General features: G+C 36.3%; 2 non-coding genes across 2 annotated transcripts; both read right to left on the bottom strand.

The window, feature by feature from the left end:
* Window positions 1-12,335: 12,335 nt before the first annotated feature.
* Window positions 12,336-12,407, bottom strand: Trnat-ugu (transfer RNA threonine (anticodon UGU)). The gene has a single exon. It is a non-coding gene; the product is annotated as a tRNA-Thr (tRNA).
* Window positions 12,408-17,480: 5,073 nt separating this feature from the next.
* Window positions 17,481-17,552, bottom strand: Trnat-ugu (transfer RNA threonine (anticodon UGU)). The gene has a single exon. It is a non-coding gene; the product is annotated as a tRNA-Thr (tRNA).
* Window positions 17,553-22,832: the final 5,280 nt, after the last annotated feature.

Genomic DNA, 22,832 nt, shown 5'->3' with positions numbered 1-22,832 from the left:
ATATTTATACTTTTATATACATATATTTTCATACTTCTTTTCAGCAGTTTCGTTGATGATCTCAGTGATGTGGCAATCTTTCGTAAGCTCAGGGTTTTGCGCAAAACGCGCGAAGGTAAGTTACGACAAATAGCTTACATTATCTGCAGCTTACAGCTGTTGGGGTGACGAAAGAACTTTATGTAACTACTACTTATCTGAGGCTGAACCGTGTAGTGAAAGTTTTCTTAATTGACCATGAAGTTGATTAGTATTGGATACAAATTAAAGCATGAAAATATTCAAGTACCCTTTATTTTCCTCACTACTAAAAAATATGATGTTGGCCCACAAAAGTACAAACATGTGCCACTAACTTCACTTCCCATGGGCTCCAGCTTGACTTCGCTTGACTTGTTGTAAACAATCACGTTTAACCTCATGTAACTTCTACCTTGACCTTCTTAAACAATTATTTCGGTTGACTTGACCATCTTGAAATTCCAACAAACTTAGCCTAACCTTCCAAAAAAAACTGATCTACCTTAACCCTTTTGCCTTCCTTCTAAACAGAGATATCACCTCGTAAAAAGTTTAAACAAAAATATCACGTGATCCCCAACTAAAGTCACGAGATCAGTGTTGGGGCCATTGACCTCATGAAAAAGGTGAACAAAAATATCACATGATCTCCAACTGATGTCACGTGATCAGTGTTGGGTCATTGACCTCATGAAAAATGTAAAAAAAAAATATCACGTGATCCCCAACTGAGGTCACGTAATCAGTGTTGGGGTCATGGAACTCATGTAAAAGGTAAACAAAAATATCACGTGATCCCCAACTGAGGTCACGTGATCAGCGTTGAGGTCATTGACCTCATGAAAAAGGTAAACAAAGATATCACGTGATCAGTGTTGGGGTCATTTACCTCCTGTATAGTGTAAACAAAAATATCACGTGATCGCAAGCTGAGGTCACGTGATCAGCGTTGAGGTCATTGACCTCATGAAAAAGGTAAACAAAAATATCACGTGATCCCCAACTGATGTCACGTGATCAGCGTTGAGGTCATTATTAAAAAGGTAAACAAAGATATCACGTGATCAGTGTTGGGGTCATTGACCTCATGTAAAAGGTAAACAAAAATATCACGTGATCTCCAACTGATGTCACGTGATCAGTGTTGGAGTCATTGACCTCATGAAAAATGTAAACAAAGATATCACGTGATCGGTGTTGGGGTCATTGACCTCCTGTATAATGTAAACAATGTAAACAAAAATAAAAAACGTGATCTCCAACTGAAGTCACGTGATTAGATTTGGGGTCATTGACCTAAACTAAAATATCAAGTGATTCCTAGTGATCAAGTTAGGTTAGATTCTGAAAGTGTTTCTCGAAATGCCTTTGAATTTCCAGACATCTCCTTTGATCTCAAATTAGAAATTTCTTCTTTTCTTATGTCTATCGGGCACATACCTACATATGTTGTGATCTCATAGACTAATATTCTATAAATAACGGAAAGTACCAGCGAGTGTACGTGCCGAACTCCTTCAGTATTGCTTCACCAACGCTTCAATGAGGTAAACGCATAAGTATGTTCTAAAAATGCATTGCTGTTGTTGTAGTCCATAGAGGTAAACAAAGATGACTGGCGCTTGCACTGGAGAATGCCAACGAAATTGAAATTAGACACAAGCGTGCACCTCTAAATTTACAGTAGCATCTGTATATGAGAATGGATGTGTGTATTTGTATACATAAAATTTTATTGCAAAAAAGGAAGAAGAGTTGCGTCTGTGGCGCAACGCCGGTTTGTCGGAATTTCGAACAACAAACAAAAATGCAATTAAATTTACGTAAAATGCTTGTATATTTATTTGATTATGACGCGAGAAACCGTTGCACCAGCCGCAATGGGCTGGAAGTAATAATTTTGCATTCATTGCAACCAGCTGTGGCAAGTGTGAGCCCTCCCCCTGTATGGGTGTGCGAATTAGAGGCGTTGAAATTTACATAAGTGAAATGTAAACGTTTAGTTTTCTTCTAATGAAGCCGGTTGGACGTTTGCTTTAATAGCCATTTGATATGCCTTTGTGTTTACATCAAAGTGGGGGCATGTGATTACACATACATATGTAAATATGTTTCTATGTATAAGTGACTAGAGGCTTTTAGATGCACGAGTGTGTAAGTAGCTTAAGCGCGCATTGTGCGGACGTAAAAAAATTTGCTGATTACCAAACAATGCCGGTTTGTTATTTGCCGTCGTTGTGGGTGCACGGTGCATGCGGCTTGCGGCTTGTGGCACTGACATTATCATTAAATTGTTATATTTTAATTGAATTGAATTTGAGTGATTGTAATGACAAATTATGTTAATAGACATATTTTTAGATCGGAGATGTAGATATTGTAATAATTTTATTGAAGTTTAAATTAGAGGTATATTTAATCCTCAGTAATAGACTGTTTAGAGAAAACGTAAGAGAGAATTGTTGTGAGAGAGGAAGTAATTAAGTAATATTTTCATTACTCATATGCTACTCACTTTATTATTTAAGAATTATCTACAATTGGTGCAATCGAAGTAAGTGATTAATTTGGTTTTTTCATTACCTAAAATTTTCGGAATTTTTTTGAAACCTTAATCAAACAAATGGTGTTGATAGAGACTAGCAAGCTCGAGATCCCCAAAAATGTCGATAGAGAGATGACTTTGGGAATTCACAAAGTTTATGTTAGTAAATTCGGGATCCCGAAACTTTTCGGAATTTTTTCGAAATTTTAATCGATGTTGATTTTATTATTTTATTTTTATTAAATTCACTTGTTGTTCTGTTGAACTTCCCTAACTCGAATCACCATAATCCACAAAAATACTTCGAGTTAAAGAGATTTCGAGTTATGGCATGTAATTTGTATGAAATTTGACTTCTATTGACAATTTGAGAGTTCGAGTTATGGAAGTTCAACTGTATTTCATATTATCGAATTGTGATCTCGAAATGTTTCGGGATTTTTGGGAGCAGCAATCGAATAAGAGATTTCCGGTTTTTTCGAATTAATCAAAATAGTGATACAGTGGAACTTCTTAACTCGTATCACCATAAACCACAAAATATTTCGAGGTATAGAATGTAATTTGTATGACTTTTGACTTCTATTGCCAATTCAAGTGCTTGAGTTATGGAGAACTTCGCGTTATAGCAGTTCGAGTTACGGAAGTTCAACTGTATTTTTTTCGAGATTATCATATTCGGAATTGACAAGTTCGCGCTTCTGAAAACTTCCGGGTTTTTACGAGAAATCAATTAAGTTGGTATTTTTCATATTTTGGAATTTAAATTAGCTATTTCGGGATCCCGAAAATTTTCGGGATTTCTGATGAGCATTTCTTTGGCAATAAAATGTATCTGAACATGTTAAATTAAAGTTGGAAGCGTTTCTAAACATTTTTATTGATAATAGACTAGGTATACCAAAGAAATCCTGAAAATTTTCGGGATCCCGAAATTGTTTTTTTGAAATCCCGAAATTACAAACATCACTTATTCGATGAAATATACTGCCGATATTGCTTGCATTTGGAAGATGCACGGTTTTTCTGTCTCTTGAGTGTAGTAAATACTTGGGTTTGAAGCAAAATGGTTCCATATGTACATATGTAGGTATTAACATTTTCATATTGCATGCCAGCAAATACATTTCTACATACAACTGTAAATATATAAAAGTGCCTTCGGAAATTCTTTCATTTTCATTTTGTGCCTACGAGTGGTTTACCTTTACAAGCATTAAAAAGAATTATAATAATATTTTACCGAAAATATTCAATGCAGTAAATGCACCCACAACTGCTGAGCGCTGCCAAATTTCACCAACATACACACACCCACACATGGATGCACACAAATCACTTTACGCTAATGTTTTAGCAACTCTTTTACATTTTAACTCACCGTCTGTCAAATTGTGGGCAGCTGAAATAAATGATATATTTCACACACACACACACCACAATTTATCTATATGCATACTACATGCGCTCCCTACGCCCCATGAGGGCTCCATAAAGCATCGCGCCACACGTGCAATAAGCCGCCAGGCTGCCATCAATGCAACTCAGTATGTGTGTAAGCGCGCAGGCACTACCTGAATTTACAATTTTCACTCGCCACCTTGATGCAACAGCCGCAATCATAGCGGTGGCCAACTCATTGGGCGATGCTTTTAATCCCAAAACACGAATGGGCCTTGAACTTTTTACGAATCACCGACACACATACATAGTCAACTGTGTGCATTTATATAGATAAAAGCATGCTGCTTGCTGCAGAAATTGTTTTCAACACACACGCACACATACACGCGTGCAAGCACATGCATTGAAAGTGGCCTTGTGGAGCCTGTGTTCTATGCTTTGCTGTGTTGTGTTGTGCAGCGGCCTGCAGGCTTTTTTGTATTGTATGTAGGTATATATTTTCATTTTCGTGATTGTCTCGTCAATTGTTGTAGTTGTACACTCTGGTTTTGTTGTCATTTTTCTCATTTTTTGCTGCAGCTCATTGTTGCCTTGCTGACTGCTGACTGCTGCCGTTTGAGGTGTTTGCTGCTGTGTTGAATATTGCAACTGGCTGCAACATGCAACGTGCAATGCCACGTAAAATGCAAATAAAAATGTTGTAAATTTTCTTGTTTACTGTCAACTGATGTTGTTTAACATCACCATGCTTTGTTCTGTTTTGTTTACGGCTGAGTATTCGCTGTACAATTGTTTTGTTGTTGTTGTTTTTTTTTGGTGATGTCAGTGAAATTGTAAAAATGCAACTGTAAAACATATTTTGAATGATCTTACTCTGTTCTCTATCTTACTGTTTTCTGTATTAAAAATTGATAATAAAAAGAATTTTTAATATACATACATACATAAATAAATTTTAGAGTATTCTGAGAATTTTCTATTTAGAAGAAAAGAAGAATTTGAGTTCGAAATTATATTCGGATCAAAATTATTTTTATTAAAGTTAATGAAAATCTTAGTAGTTCGGCTAATCCAATAACGAATAAGGATTCGACATTGAAACTGCCATCTTATCACCACTTTCCGAAAGCTCAAGTTTCCAGCAGTTCTAAAGGGGTTTTTAATAGGACGCTACAAAAATATTTTTCATTTTTTTGACATTTCTCTTCAGTAAGGTTTGTCATTTCATCATGGAAAGATATACAATCAAAGACAATTATTAAAATTTACTACCGAAATTAGGAGTCAGTGGCCAATTTATGGTTGTCATAATCGTCCTGTCAGATCGAAAAATGAGCGTCTAGCGGAAAAATTTGAATCCACAAGCACAGTACAAAATTTTCCCGTGCGAGTGAGACAAAGAATTGCCCGTAGTGTCGAGTATAATGCTGCCGCTAGCGCATCAATTGAGGAAGACCCAAATCAGTCTCTTACACGTCGTTCTCAAGAGTTTGGCATCTCTGTGACGTCGTTTTGCGCAGAAGATCTTGGTATACATTCTTATAAGATCAAATTGACACAAGAACTTAAGCCGCTTGATTACCAGAATCGTCGTATGTTCGTGAATTGGGCTGAGCAACAACTAGAAAATGATCCGGATTTTCATCGAAAAATCATCTTCAGCGATGAGGCTCATTTCTTGCTGAATGGCTAATAAGAAAAATATGCGTTATTGGTTAGACAGCAATTCACACGTACTCCATGAGTCACCAGCATCCCGAAAAAATTACGGTTTGACCGAATATTTTTGCCCCGAATTGGATGATATGGACTTGGACAATATGGGGTTCCAACAGCGCGGCGCAACAAGCCACACAGCGAATGTTACAATCGATTTATTGAAAAACAAGTTTGGTAAAGGTATTATCTCACGAAATTAACAAGTCAATTGGCTGCCTTGGTCGTGCGATCTGACGCCTTTAGACTATTGCCTGTGGGGCTACTTCAAGTCTATGGTCTATGCTAACAAGCCAGCGGCGATTGATGAACTTCATTTAGTTCGTCGTTCGTAAAGTTCGTTGGGAGGAATGAGTATAGTTCCACTACGATTTTTAAAGATCATATTACTGTAATCTAAAAATAGTAGTAAGTCACTTAACTAGGAATTTTTCAAGCCTCTATGCATTTTCTTCATATAACTTCCACCATATTTTTATTTCCCTGCCTTCTGACCAGTATTTTCACTTTTCATACAGTTTAAAGCACCATTTTCGCTGTTAATAAACTAAACACGCATTAGCACTTCAACAACTTACACAAACAATGTCAACACCTTCTCTCCAACAACAGTTTCCTGTTGGCCACACTTGCTGCTTTCGCAGTTTCTTACACGAATTCGCTACAGTTTTATTAACTTTCAACTCTTTTAACATTTAATTTGGGTAATTTACGTTTTAATGTCAGTGTTGATGAATGGCGGAGTGAATGAGTGAACGCGAGGCACAGTAATTGCATAGAGATACAATGTGCTACTAGTGCATATTCATATACAGTAGTTTTCCGAAATAACGAATATTCGTTTTAACGAAAACCGCTTATAACGAATTTGTTATATTGAGTACCGTAAATAACGAACATCGGGGATTTGTAAGTATTCGGATTAACGAACAACATGAAGAAGACATATGAAGAAAGAGAAAAAATCAAATAACATCGAACCAGAATTACAAATAAAACTTGAAAAAATTCAAAAGAAATGTGGAAATTGAAAAATTGTTGAATTTTATAAAAAAAACTAAAAATTATTGATCAGCACCAAATAGAACCTCTAAGTGAGTACTCGAATTAACGAAAAATTCGATATAACGAACAGGCCTGACAATTAATGTGTTCGTTATTTCGGAAAACTACTGTATGTACTTATTCATTCAGGTGCGCTTGTGGTACATGACCCAATAGGAAATGAATGGCAAAATTTTTAAAGATTTTTTTATTGTAATAATGAAAATATATAAAAATATATATGTAAACTGATTTCGATATTAACGCTCTCAGATGTGGATTGCTCTTTCCAAAATTTAGAGGTTAGTGCATAAAATTAATTATCGAAATAAGCCTAGAAAATCGTTTCCAAAATACTGATTTCAAATCACGTTTCTTAAGTCATATTTCTACTCCTATTTATTATACCCTGAACAGGGTATATTATGTTTTTCACGAAGTTTGTAACACCTAGAAGGAAGCGTCGAAGGCCCTATAAAGTATATATATAAATAATCAGTAGGTTGAACTGAGTCGATTTAGCCATGTCCGTCTGTCTGTCCGTCTGTCTGTATATATACGAACTAGTCAGTTTTTAAGATATCGTTTTAGAATTTTGCAGATGTTATTTTCTCTTCAAGAAGCTGCTCATTTGTCGGAACTGCCGATATCGGACCACTATATCATATAGCTGCCATACAAACTGAACGATCCGAATCAAGGGCTTGTATGAAAAACTTCCGCATTTTACTACATATCTTCACGAAATTTGGTGTGAGTTATTGTTCATAAAAATAATTTAGTCTCCGAAAAAATTGTTCAGATCGGTTCACTATAGCATATAGCTGCCATACAAAACGAACGATCAGAATCAATGGCGTGTATGGACAATTTTCGCATTTGACGTGGTATCTTCACGAAATTTGACATGGGTTACTGTTTAAGGTAATAATATAATCTCCGAAGAAATTGTTCAGATCGGTTAACTATATAACCTTAATGTTTCTAGCAAACAACCCGACTAAAAAGAATTAGTAAAATGTTTTATTTTTTTACTTACTTTTACTTACGTCTTTGGATTTGCTTAAACACATAGTTACTAAAAGAAATGCATCTGTGAAGGGTATATTAGCTTCGGTACAGCCGAAGTTAACGTTTTTTCTTGTTTTTTTTTATTAGTGATGTTTTCTAGTTATTTCTCTAAAGCTTTCTAAACATTCGTTCTTCGTTTATCGTTTGTGTATAGAACTCAAAGGTTTATTATCTGTTTTTGAAATTTCCGTAGTTTAAGTTTAGGTTTTCATAAATAGTCTTTTGATTTATATTTCCTATTTACTTCAAGGGTAACAGGAACGTCAAAACTTTTCATAAGTTCGGTTTCTTTAGAAATTAATTCCAATCCAGTTCACATAGTGCAAGTGACCCCTTCTATAAAACTTAGCATACCACATATAGCCTCTAGATCTTAAGTTAAATATAATTTAATTTCTAATGGAGCAACCCATACTAAAGTGCATACTAAAGACTATTATGATTCAGAAAAATTGACTTCAAGCTCATTCGTGAGAAATATATTTTACGATAAGATTTTAAGCTTTTCCAGTTGACACAGCAAAGTTCTAAGAGCCGACCATGTGCTATCGGAAAAGAGTTAAGGAATGTCTTCGAAGGGAAGTAGCACACATAAAGAGGTTTACCGAAATTATCTAAGTAATTAATACCCGAACTTGGTCCGTTTAAATTATAGAAAAAGTTTACTTTAACCACCGCAATCAAAAGCTTTCATTTATGAAATATTGAATGTTTAGGTTTTAAGCAAACGAAATATTAAAAAACAAAAACCACAAAATTTTCAAACCAGAAGGTAAAGACATAAATAATATTAAAAAACAATTTCCTACTGGTCATGCAAGTACTCCATGTTATATTTTTATATACGTCTGACCCAAATTACTTCTGTTAAGTTTTAATTAACGTAACAACGGCAATTTAAGAAGTGAGAATGAAGAAACAATAAAAACGAGAGGAAACAAATAGCCACAAAAACAGCTAAAGAAAAGTTAAAGCGAAAAATCAGCGCAAAAACAAAAACAGCGATAAATGCAACGGGCAACGCTTGCCCATGAGCGAGCGCTTTAATTGAACTTTGTCTGATGTTGATTTTTTAAATTCTGTCACAAGTGTTGTTGTTGTTGTTTCATATATTTACCTTTTGTTGTTATTGTTGCTTTTTTTATTTGCAACTCATACATACTGGCGCGCGTAGTTCATCAAAAGTTCGCTCATTTCTCGGCTAAAAATTTGCGGAAAAGAAATATGATTAAGTATGATTAACAGTTGTTTTACCCCAAAAGGCGCGGAGTATTGACCAAAACAAAAACAAAAACAGAATCAAAATAAAAAAAATCAAATTCTGACACAAAAATTACCTTAAACAATGAAATATATTATGAGATCCATGACTCAATCAACACATTCGCGTGGGGGTCCAGGTGAATCTCGTGCGTTCACAGCGCGAGTTCGCGTGTCCGCCAAAAATTTCACTTCACCAATTTCGTTTTCGGCTAATAAAAGCACACGAATTTGTCATCATTAAATGTATATTTAATTTTATAAACAGACATTTAGTACATACCTACATTAATGAAATAAAATGTGCATATTAAGCAACAGGCAATTATTTAAAAAACTGACAATTATTGCTGAGAACAAAGCGAAAATTGCAAGCGAAAGAATACTAAAAAATACACTGCTTCTTTGGAAATACTTAAGTTTTCACCACAGATTTCTTCTTTGTTTCCACGCAGCGGCGGTTCTTGCGAAATTTGAGAGTTTCCCCGCAAGTTTTGTCATATCGCGCGACGTTGACGTTGACAAATGACAAATGGCTGCGACGGAAATGCGGGTGGAAAATATATAATATATTGGACGCTCGAAGGTGTACATTCACCTATTTGCTGTATATGTATGTCGCCAGCTGTGCTGCAGATTAAAAGCTTATAAATAATTTGAGTAATGGTTTCTGCAGTCGCTTTGCCCGCTGCTGGTGTGAAATGAATTCTCGGTGAAAGCTCAAAGTGATTTATAATGTTTTTACACTCGCTCGAAGCTTATAATATGTGCTTTCACAAGTATTTTACTTTTTTTGAGAGAAAAGCTTAAAGTTTAGCTAATATTTAACGAGTGTAAAATATATGGTTATGTATTTTACATGAAAATTCAACAAAAAAAAAGCCTTTTGATAATGAACAGAACTTTAAAGTTTCCACAATTTTTTTTTAATTTTTATGATTTTTTTTTTATTTTGATGACGAGTGGAGTTCAAATACGGATGTCGGTGTTTCCGTCTGTCCATGCAAGCGATAACTTGAGTAAAAATTAAGATATCGAAATCGGACCATTGCCACGCCCACAAAAAGGCAAAAACCGAAGGCATATAAAGTGCTATAACTAAGCCATAAATAAAGTTATAAAAGTAAAATAATATAAAAAGTTATATCAACCAAACTCTAGAGTCGTTTTTAGCCACTTCTTTATATAGTTAAAAAAAGGGAGAAATCAGATCATAACCACGTCCACCTCCAATACAAAGGTTATGTTGAAAACTATTTTAATTCACTAAGGAAAAACACTAGAAACCTTAAATTTCATGGTAAAGATGCCACAAAAGAGCTTCACTCAAATTGGTATGCAAAGTTTGAAATGGGCATGGCTCCGCCTCTTATGGGTTAAAAACCATACCTCCGAAACTACTCGATCAATTTCAATGATCCGGCCCGGCATCCCAATGATATTTTATGGAAATAGTCCAAATCGGTTCACAACCACGCCTACTTCCCATATAACAGAAATTTTAAGTCGATCTGAATCGTTTGCTTTACAATATTTAAAGTAAGTACTAGTGAAGTTAACAGAACAGAACTTTGCACAAATATTGCATTTATAGTGTGGAATCGGCCTGTTAAAAATCGCCGAAATCGGTCCATAAGTTTTCAAGACCCTATATATCGAATATGAGTACCACAGTGCTTCTAACAATTTTGTTTACCGAAATTGTAGTTAAGTCTCTCATATATTTTGAAGAAATTCAGTTTCTTCTAATAATATGTCTCCGTTCCAAAAATTAGTGAAATCGGGTCATCACTTCCCCTAGCTCCCATAGATCCCGCACTTAGCCCTTCCTTACTTGTTTGTTTTATTTTCATGAATAGAAAAGGGCACATTGAGCTCAGAAGTTAGAATAGATATTAATGCTGATCCTCATAACCGTGGTCCTACTTGGACAATTCTAGACAAGTACTTTGTTCGATTGCACTAGACCTCTTGTGATGTACTAACCTCTCGAATCTTGCTAGGATGATATATATGTAGGTACTAGAGGTCAAGTTAACTCAAGAAATACATTTGAGTTTAATGGCTTTGGCTTTAATCTAGCTTTCGAATGCCTCACGGAATAATATATATTAAATAATAAGTAAACTTCTGAACTCTTATAAACAATTTACATCAATTTTAAATTATTATTTAAACTAGCCTATTTTTCATAACTTTTAGCTAAGTTAAAAACATAAACACATTGAAGCTCAGCAAAAAATCGCCAAGCAAGCAATAAATCACTATTTTGCACAGTTTCGCAAATAAAAATAAAGAAACAATTACAAATTTTAATTAGAGATTTCTATCAGCGAACGTGTAGTCATTCTACCAGCGATGGATAATAAGCCAATTGGTCAATGAACTCACATGCTCACACGAAGGCATGACTATGGTTTATGGCAAATTGAAATGCAAAATAAATCCAAGCAACGATGGTAGTTTATAAAATATGAATATAAAAGAAGTAATAATACTTTTTTATGATTTTTGCTTTGAATTATCAAGCGCAAGCCTGATTTAGTTAATTGGTGAGGTTTGTGTTAGGGCTCTTAAAATTATTCGATTAACCTGAAAACCGATTATTCGAATATCCGGTTTGTAACCGTTCGTACGGTTCGTATTAACCGGTTAGCACTATTCGGTTAGTCGCAATGTTCCGACTATTCGAATAGTCGTTCTACTGCGGTTATTCGAATAGTTATACTGTCACTATTCGAATAAATGAAAAAAAACAGCGATTTTTGCTAAGGCCAAAACCAGATATATGTCCGTATTTTCCAGATATATACAATGTGCGGTATAAATCGGTTAAGAAGTGTTCGGGCAAAAGGGCACGAGCAAAACCGACCACTGACCGACCCAAAAAAAACCGGTTCTTCACAGAAAACCGATTACCCACTCGTCGAAGTTTTGCCCCAAAACGCCCCAAAGCCCCACCCACCGACCGCCCACACTGCCACGAGTGTGTCCCAAAAAAAAAACGGTTCCAAAAAGTAGAAAATTAGAAAACTAATGAACTTCCACTATTCGAATAGTCGACAACGAACGGTTAACCGAATAGTCGATGACTGACGACTATCCGAATAGGGCAAACCGAATATTATTATTCGAATAATACCCTATTCGGTTAATTCGGTTAGTCGAATACCAAGAGCTCTAGTTTGTGTTCTTCACTGTAAATTGTCTTTATAATATTTAAAAGTGAATCACAAATATTTTATTATGAACCAAAAAATTATACAGTTAATTGTGCCTCCTGTGAGGATTGAACTCACGACCCCTGGTTTACAAGACCAGTGCTCTGCCACTGGGCTAAAGAGGCGCTTGGAATCAGTGAATTCGGAGAAAATGAAATTGGTTTAACGAACAATTTTGAAGACTCGAAACTATAGTTTAATGATGTCAAAGATATTAGTTTGATAGAATGATAGATATGTAATGTAATTGATGAATTGATAAGAATAAAAGCAGTTTGAAGTCTAGAATTCATATGCCGATAAATTCGAATATTTTTTATATTCGTACACAATGTTATTTCGAATTGAACTATGTAGATATGTATACTTCACGTGCTGAAAGTATAGTTGCTTCTAAGCCACTACTAAAAAAATATAATATGTCTTTCATTTTCAAACAGCTTTGTTATACAAAATATTTTTTAATAATTTCAGTTTAATATTCGACCAAGAATATACCCAAAAAAATCATCTTTTTATAATTTTTTTCAAACGTTTTTTAGTACGCCATTAAAAATTTTATCTCAAATACTTTTTCCTACAAACCCCTATCCATTTATACCGTTTAAATGGCGCTACAAAGAGTTTATTGACTCCGCCAATGGTTAACGGATGTTTTCTGCAATGAATATTATAATAATTAAATTAGAAAATATCTCTATTTATATACATATTTATATGTACATATGACTAGATCCTCATTATACCAAACGCATGAAAATTCCCAAAACAAAACACACGCGAGAACCATAACAATCGAAATTATAACGGTCATTACTTAAAATATATTAACTAAAAATCACTGCAAAAATAACAAAAACAACACAAAAGTTGAAGAGTACTTTTGGCCGTTGATGTGCGACAGCACGCTATACAGTATATAAGTGACAGTGGGACAAAGTGGTAGTATGATGGGTCAATATAAAAAAATCATAAGAACTTCACCTAGAACTAGATGACAGTTTTTTCCGGATAGTTGTAGAACTGTTTAAAACTTCTCACCTTAAAAAGTAAGATACGTCTCTACGAAAACTTATATTCAATAGAATAGTAGCCTCGTGATGGTAATTTGAACCGAGCTTGTGATTACCATGCAAACCTTCACTATACGGCCGCAACTTTATCTGAAATCTCACAGTAGGAAGGTTCAGACTTACATACTTACTGAATTCAAAGAGAACTAGAGAGAATTCTGTGACTAGAGAATTAGTATTAATATTAGGTGAGTTATGATACACAGATATTGTTAATACACATTCTCTCGCATTAATATTATGTTGGCAAATAACCATCCATCCCTTCCGCTTGTTTGCTCTTTATTTAATGCTTTATAAAAAGTGTTACAGTGATCGGATTTAGTTCAATATGCGCCGTTTCGTTCGATAATCTGTTTCCATCTAGACGGCAACTTCGTAATATCCCCTCGTAGAAGGCCCCTCCTTTGCGAAGAACTCGGACAGCCACTTTTCGCAAGTGTCTTTTGAGTTCAACTTTACACCACCAAGGGCGCTCGCCATGGACAGGAACACTAGGCGCTTTGTCCCGGCTATATGGTGGATGCGATAAAACCTCCCATCCGAGCTCCCGTATCTTGTGACTAGACATCAACGAATTGTGTGGTTTGGCGTTGTCCTGGTGGAACACTACACCCTTCCTGTTGGACAATTCTGGACGTTTCAGGTCGGTCGCCTGCTTCAAGCGGTTCAGTTATTCGCAGTAGTTGGTAGAATTAAGCGTCTGGCCATATGGGACCAGCTCATAGTGGATGAGTCCCTTTCAATCCCACGAAACACACAGCAAAACCTTCCAGGCCGTCAATCTCGGCTTGGCCACTGTGTGGGATGATTCACCGGCCTTCGACCACGACCGTTTTCGCTTGATATTAACGTATGTGATCCATTTTTCGTCGCCAGTCACCATCCGCCTCAAAAATGGGTCGAGTTCGTTCCGTTTCAGTAGCATATCGCAGGCCTTGATTCGGTGGAGAAAATCTATAACTGTTGAACGCAATATCCAAACTAAACATGCGTTTTGTCAAGACCTTTCAAAGATGTATTATCTTGCCAGATATGAGCTCTGTAGCGATTTATACATAGATGCGAAATTCAAAAGAACTATAATACTTCGGTATGATCTTGTGGATTTTTCAACTAATCACTCTTCCATCAAAGTTTTATTCCTAAGTGAAATCTAGAATATAGGAGGATTTTATATATTCTAGTAAAGTTTTGTGAGACTTTTCTCTTCGAGTAAGGAACTCCTAACCGATTTTCATGTATTTTCTCTAACTTACTTGATATACATAAGTATGTTTACACTTTTAAAGGGTTAACTTTTTAGTACTTAAACGACTTCATTCAGGAACATCGCTATATCATTTCAAGAGTTTTCAATACACGTTTTCATACGAAATTCCAAATTCCAATGGATTATTATAACTATTCATCACGGTTCCACACTTAGTCTCGTATTTTTTAGAAGTGTCCAGCAGTTGAGAAGAAGAATAAGGACAAATCGATAACTGTTTCTAGTTCCAGATTCCGGAAGCAGTAGGAATATTTAAACTCTGTTAAAATTTATACCCACCTATGTTGCAATGAGAAACAGTTTTTAGAACATTTTGCCACATTTTTACCCACTTTTATGCCAAAAAACATATATAAATAAATATATACATATATATATATCAACATATGCTGCGCAAAAGGTAGCCACTGGCTGTGCTTTCTGGCAGCTAGCGGCGTACGCGCTGATCATTGACCGTCACGCTTCAAGTGACCAATTCAAATATTTTCCTGAACTTGCTCGCGCATACTCGTACGATTCAGCGCCAGAGCAAAGCACGCGATTAAAGCGAAACAGAAACGAAAAGTAAACAATTAAAAAAAATAACTAAAAAGTATACAAAATCATGCTAGCAACATAAGCAGCAACAACAACAACACGAATGTGTACAACAAGTAAACAGCAAGAAAAAATAAGAAAGAGGTGGGGTTGTCTGCCAGGGCGTATGAGCAACATGGATTTTGTGCGCAAGTGTTTTTCAATTGCTATAAATATGTAGATATATGTATGTAGTTATGTGTGTTTGCGTACTTTTATGCTTTTATTCATCACAACTCAACACCAGTTTAGGTATGAGCGCACAAGGCGCCGATTAGCCAACAGCTAGCCGGCTGTCCGCTGCCATTTAATTGCGCCAACTTGCATGCCTACAAACTGACAAGCACACATATACAGGCTGCTATTTGGGTATTTAATTCATATAAACTTAGTAGATACTTTGTAAATAATTTACAAGCAATGCATGTGTTCAAATACAATAGGAATGTTGCCGTGTTTGCATGTGGCAAGCGGCATTTGTTGGGGAAATTGTTGCACATACAAATTTATGCTGGCTGTTTTAGGCGCAGATATCGTGAAACATATAAGACATAGAGACGGAAAAAACGTCAAATATGCGGGTACACGCTTGTAAATCGTTCAAACGTCTGCTGTTTTTCTTTTTTATTATTCTTTTCGCAAATGCGGACATGTTTTCTCGCATGCAACTCATGTGATATGATAAGTATGTATGTGCAGTATGTATGTGTATAAGTATATAACTACTCAGATAGTGTTAACAGTAACTATTATGCGGTACCAACTGAAGGTTAGGAATTCTACATGTGTCTACAATTTCATTCTGATACATATAATTGGTGTTGAGTGTAGTTTTTTTGGTTCTTTTGAGTTATACGCAGGTGATTTATAAAGTATAATACAGAGACAGCTTAGTTAGTTAACCATGCCCGTTGATAGTCTGACTCGCCTTAAATTCTCAATTTTTGCTTCACTTTCATCATCCCTCCTAAAATTTAGTTCATAATCCTGTTTTTTTATATTAACTTGAATAGGAACATCATCCTTTGGCTCTACAGATCCTTGTGAACTTTGACCTGCTGAACAATACTCCTCCTAGCTAATATGTCCTTGGCGGTCTCTTTCCAGTTTTCCAGTCGGAGTTTTTTCAGATCTTCGTATAATTCGTTCTTCCATCTTTATCTTGACCCTTTTTTGGATATGTCGTAACCATCTTATTCATTGCATTTTAATCGCATGTATATGTAGAAAGCCTACACGTGTTGGCAAAGAGTGTGCTTACGACAAGAAATATTTATATTTTTACTTTACTTTATAATCACTGAGGATCCGAAGGACCCATATAGACACTTAATCGATAAGCAGGTCATAGACTGGGCCGAATCCCGGTGGAAAAAATCTGTGACTTGCTCCACTTGCAGGAGAAGTGGCCTGATTGGAATAAAGTCACGTGCGTCTAGTTGGAGTGTTAACGAGTCTGAAAGGGAGACATGCTGACAGACTGGGGTTACCAAACAATGACTACTGTAGGAGCTGCCAAGAAATAGTAGAAGAAGAGACTGTGGTACATCTTCGCTGTGAATGCAAAGCACTGTACAGGAAAAGAATCGGACACGGTTTTCTCGACGATCTCTCGGAGATTGCGAACATCAAACTGGATGAGTGGCTCAACTTCTTAACAGCCACAGAGTGGTTCAAAGAGGACATTCTGGTGTAAGGGGATTTGAGTCCCGGTGGATTCACAATGGGGCTTCTAAAGGCCTAGGTGCGTCTTATGACAACCACTTTACCTACCCTACAAACTATGTATATATTTTGACTTTGATTGATTCACCACTGTTATCTTAATTAGTTTATTCCTTTAAGAACTTTCTCCCACTTAAAATCGTACTAGTTAATTTACAACTCGGTGAATTCGACCAAAATTGATGCTATCTTCGAAGAGCAACTAAGTGAGATGCCAACTGAACATCCAACCAAAAACTACATTGTTCTTCATATAAACTTTGAACTTGTGGAACATCGAATAGCAGTGAAGACTTCTTTACAACGTTTTTGATTTTGGTTCTAAAACGTCTAAACTTGAAGATCTCGACAAATTTATTTTAACGCATTCTTCGGAACTCAATTCTATAAAAATCCTAATTAATTCAGAATCCTTAATAATTGAGTCTCACAATTTGAGAAGTTAGAGAGAAGAAGGAGATTAATATAATATGGATATTTCAAAGAAGCAGAAAGAATCAGAATTATATAAAATAATTTCAGTATTTAACAAAATATTTGATTCTTAATTATGCCTCCTGTGAGGATTGAACTCACGACCCCTGGTTTACAAGACCAGTGCTCTACCACTGAGCTAAAGAGGCGCTTGGTGTTACTGAACTCTCAAAAAATTTTAAAGAACATCTCTTTAGCATACAAACAGTTGATAAGTAGTGAGGAGTTATCTAAAGTGGAATACGCGAGATAGTTGTTTGATAATTTTGATAAGATGAACATGATTTTCTGATAAACATATTTCGGAACTATATCGTTCTAAGAAAAAATCTTGATTAGTTTTGAAGAAGAGTTTGAGTACTAAAAAATAAAATCTAAATTTTCCAATATTGAAGAGAGGCATCATGGTTGGTTTTAATATATCAATATCTTATGCACTCAATGAAAACTATAAAAAAAAAATTCAAAGAAAATACAGTTGAGCTTCCCTAACTCGAATCACCATAATCCACAAAAAATACGTCGAGTTAGAGAGACTTGGAGTTATGGAAGGTGATTTGTATGAAATTTGGCTTCTAAACGCTACAGCAAATAAAAGAGTTCGAGTTATGGAGAACTTTGAGTTATAGAAGTTCGAGTTATGTAAGTTCAACTGTATATTAATGTGTGACCTTCCGGGTGTCCAGATTTTATTTCACACGTTCTTCACTTTCACAGAACTGTTTTAGTTTGAAGATTGAGTTGAGAGAAAAATACTTTAATACATCAGTGGCCACCACACCGGAAGTAACCCTTACCATTCATCAAGTTAAATGGCCTTATCTTGTCTTATTTAATATACCGTCAATATTTAAGTACAACATACAATACATATACCTTCTTTTAATGAGAATAGCTTTTGGAGTGTATTTGACAAATTAACTCATTAACGTAATTACGGCATCAAATAACAAATTTTTAGAATATTTGTCACCCTACCGAAAACAGCCCTGCAGGCGGTGTAGTTACTACATCGGACTAAGTACTCCTTCACTAAATTGCTATAAATTTGAGGTAGTCGAATGCAAACAACATATATTTTGAGAACGATGAATACAATTCTCATTTTCAACTAGTCCACAGGAAAGTCTCAGAACACATTCGTATTCTTATAAGAATCAAAGCGCATCCACCCTCAAATCGGCAAGGTATCCAATAACAACATAGCGATGCAAAAAACATAAAAATATATACAGATACACATCATCACATATTTACGATGAATTTTATGCATGTAAATAGCCTACGATGAGTCATCAGCCTCAATGTGGCAGACAGCAACCAACACAACTCACCAATTCGCTGCCTCTAAATCCAGAAAATTCATGCAATGAAAGCTGTATCGGCTTCATTCCGGATAAGATTATCACCCACAAGGATTTCCTTAGTAAATATATTTATTTTTATGTCTATTGAGCGCTTATCTCTTACACCAACCAACAACAACAACTTGCCACACCGCAAGGCATCAAGGCGGAAGTGAAAGTCGAAGGACGTTGACAAATCACACGTGCGAAGAAGTAGAGCAAAAGTTGAGGTTAAGCTGCCAGACACATATACACACAAATATATGCGCGCATTAGTGTTTGGCAAAAGCATAAAATCTCAAATGGTTACTAAAGCAAAATGTACTGTTAACATAAGATGCGTAAATATTTCCGTTAAATTAAGCATAAAAGTTGTGCTATCGGAGCGCTTTAAGGACTACAACACAAACAACAACAGCAATGTTACAGAGTAGCTCAAGTGTAAGCTGCGGAAATGACTAAGACGACACAGTGTAAGCAGCACGACGGCGGCAAACGTTAATCCAACTGTCAATCCGAAGACATATATACCTACACACTCATACATCAATACTGTCTCATCGATTTGTTGCGCTTTACATTCTGTTGCCGTTTGTGTGTAGTCTTTGTTTTTGTTCCCGGCTCATTACATTTTTCCATTTCTTTTCATTTTTGTTCTGCTGTCCTTCGTTACAGCTTTTTTCTTCCTTCGCCCCGACGCCATATTGTAGCTACCAATATTGTTGTTGTGTTGGTCAAGAGTCGCAGTAAATGGCTTGGAGAGCGCATCCGCCTGTTGTCATGACAACAGCATAAATGTGTCCAAAAGTGATTTCATGGTCCCAACCCCGGTAATGGGCAGTTATGGCAGGACATATGTACAGTTACCATGAATACTTGAGTGCGTGGTTTAATGAAGTTGTAAATGAAATTTGTAGCCTGTAGGAAAAATAGAGAGTTGGATTACAACCTTTAGACAGCTTTCCATAATAGTTTTCAAACTAAGAGGTCTTTGAGAAGTTTTGACCTCTTCAAGCGCTCACCTTTTAATTTTTGTTCCTCAGTAATCGGTGTCCATAACCGTTAAAGCTCGGTTTTGTCGATCTCACTTGATCTTAGTTTAACATCTCTAGGTCTCTTAGTAACGTAATAGATTTCAATAGAGTCTGAATTTATCTATATTTGAAGATGATTTACTAGTTAGCTCTTAACTCCTGCGAAACATTTTCAAAACTGGACCCTCTTACCCATCAAAACACTGGACATCGATTTCGTTTTCGTGGAATCAATCCAAATTTAGGATCACTGATTTCTCTTTACAAAAGTTTGTTGACCAGTGCCACCTTCTATTCCTCCGTTTTCCAGATTCGTCTATATTACCTTATTTACTGATACTCAGCTCGGACTAAAAACCAAATTCTACCACTCAACGATTTGAAAGTACCAAGACCCAAGTCAAAATATTGTAAGTGCTATCCATACTTTTTCGACCGAGTTGGAATGAAGTTCCAGATCTAAAGTAGTACTATATAATACTAGAAAGTGAAGTACTGTAGGAGAGTAAGAGCTCAGCGGCGCTTTTGGGACCTTTGGTGCTTTCCCAACTGTTCGACATGGTATTATTTCCTTTCTACAATTCCTCACCGGGTCTGACGAACTGTTGCTTTCATTTCCTTATTATCAGATTTCCTTTATTGGAATAGCGAATATGTGTAGACATACAAATATATCTAAGTGTAAGTAGTACGCGTTGCTGACCTGCCGACGGTTTGCAAAAGAAGGCCAAAATATACCCGAAAAAGCACAAGGCTAGGGACAATGGCAAACTGCGTACTACTACTACCAGTAAATGGGAGAGAAACTAACGTGAAAGGCAGTTAGAGTAGGTAACCTCGGGGAAAGTTGAGTTCAAGGATATTTTTGAGCGGCCTTTCATTGCCAAATACAACAAATTATAGCTACAACGATGTCGACTGTACATGAGTACGCACGCACAAAACTGCCGAACATAAAATAATGCAGCATATCTATGTATTAGATGGGAGAAGGAGAGAGCATAATAAAATATTTTTTTAGAAAATATGGCAACATGATAGAAGGACAGTTTGCACTCACACCTTCGACAAAAAGGGAAATTATATACATACACAAGGCCAAAGGTGCGTAGCTATGCTTAAACGAAAGAGAGAGAGAGAGATGAAGAGAGAGATAAAAAGTGTTGGTGTGTCTCAGGTGTGAGTGTGTACTGCAAGCTACCGCTGCAGCATCCTTAATGAGAGCGCCAAAATTTATGCGATTTTACTTTTGCAGCATAGAACATACACTCTGTCTCTCACTATCTCTCTCTAATTCTCTTGTTCTTACTCTCTGAGCGTACAATTTTCTGCAAAAGCAGCCAAAAAACCGTCGAGTTGCGCAATAAATCGCTGAGTGCAAATCCTGTAAGCTCGCACTCCCAAAAGTATACCACGACTGTTATGTCACTTTTTGTTGCTGTCGTCAAATGTTGTATAACTCTATCAGAAAATGTTATGTTAATCCACGTGCTCACTCTAGCACACCGTTATTTCGCTTCAACGCACTCGCTCGCACTTCTGTGACGTCATTTGTGGCACAGCAGGTGCATTTCCTCATGTCTATTTTGCATACTCACCACTTGTCACGTGCAGCGTTTACGCATTTTCAACATAATGACGTCAAAATACTGGCCATGAAAGGCTTTGAAGTATGAGCACTCATTTGTTATGCTGATTTATGTAGTTTTTAATGACGTCACGGTTGGTTTTTGAAAAGTTTGTACGTGACTAATTTATTTGATAATAGTGAAGTCATGTTGGTTCAGGGATTTATAGCAAATCTAAAAGGTTTTTAATTGTATAGCGGACTCACGAGTCGAATTTTCTCTATGAAATTTCTTATTTTGTATGGTTGGTCATAAGATACGATTGCCCTATTATTATTTTCGAGGAATCATTGGGTGTTTGACGTCTGTAGAGGATATGTATCATCTCAGAAAGTTCTAAACCTTGAGTGAACGTATGAGTTGGTACAGGGAACTCGCGAGATGAACTTGTAGTACTTTTATAGATTGATTCTTTTAGTCCGAGCTGGTCTCGCTTATCAATCAAGCTTAATAGTTTTATTAATATATAATATTACGACGTACACCAAGTTCCAGATTTCAAGAAGTGTTGCCCCCAGATACTTACTCCAAGTGACCAGTACATGAAATGTGGACTTTAGGTAATTTTCGACTGACTGATTTTTGAGTGGATCAATTTAAGTACATGCACCAGGTTGCAGGAGAATAAACAGCCAGCAATGAAAGAAGTTCAGAGGGCTCGGAGACGGCGCTAGAGACAATTATCAGTACTGATAGATAAATAACAAAAAAGGGCTCTTCCATCAGCTTCTAGTCGCTTTCTTATAGCATATTTTATGAAAACCCAAGATACTAGCTGCCGTTGCACAACGTAATAGTCACAACCAATATCTTGCAACAATCTACGCACATTTGCAACACGGAAATAAATTTCGCTTTCTGCATGACGATGACATAAATTCGCCACAAACTGCACAAGTACTCGATGCCTTCTGCCATATATATAGCTGTTGATGAGATTGCATTGCCTTGCGGCAAGAGCCAAAACACCGCTGAAGGTTTTCAGGTCTGGGTGGGCTGCTGGCGCTGACAGCCAACAACACAACTTGCAACGCCACGCAGTGACTTGCCACTGCTTAACGGTAAAATCAGTTTATTTATCAATTTTATGCGTCGTCTGTCTGTGCATGACTATTTGCATCTATTTATGTGCGCTTAAAGCGCGTGTCGGCATGTGTGTGTGCAGAAGTGAAGAGAGTGAAAGTGTTGATGGCGGAATTGTGCCAGTGCCAGTGAAATTATATGGCGTATGTTACAAAAATATTTACAACAACAACAACAACCGCATGTGCTTGTAAGTGTATCATAGCAACAACTACCAGCAGCCGACAATCGGGAATCAGCCAACAGCCGTCAGCATTTTGTGTGTGTGTGCTGACTTGCCATATAGATGATTTGTTATTGTTTTTGTTTGCTTCAATCATTCACTTATTGTTGTTGTG

This window comes from Zeugodacus cucurbitae, chromosome 3 (assembly GCF_028554725.1).
Source record: "Zeugodacus cucurbitae isolate PBARC_wt_2022May chromosome 3, idZeuCucr1.2, whole genome shotgun sequence".
NCBI lineage: Eukaryota > Metazoa > Arthropoda > Insecta > Diptera > Tephritidae > Zeugodacus > Zeugodacus cucurbitae.
The sequence above is the reverse complement of the archived record's forward strand: the minus strand, read 5'-3'. Positions and strand labels throughout refer to the sequence as shown.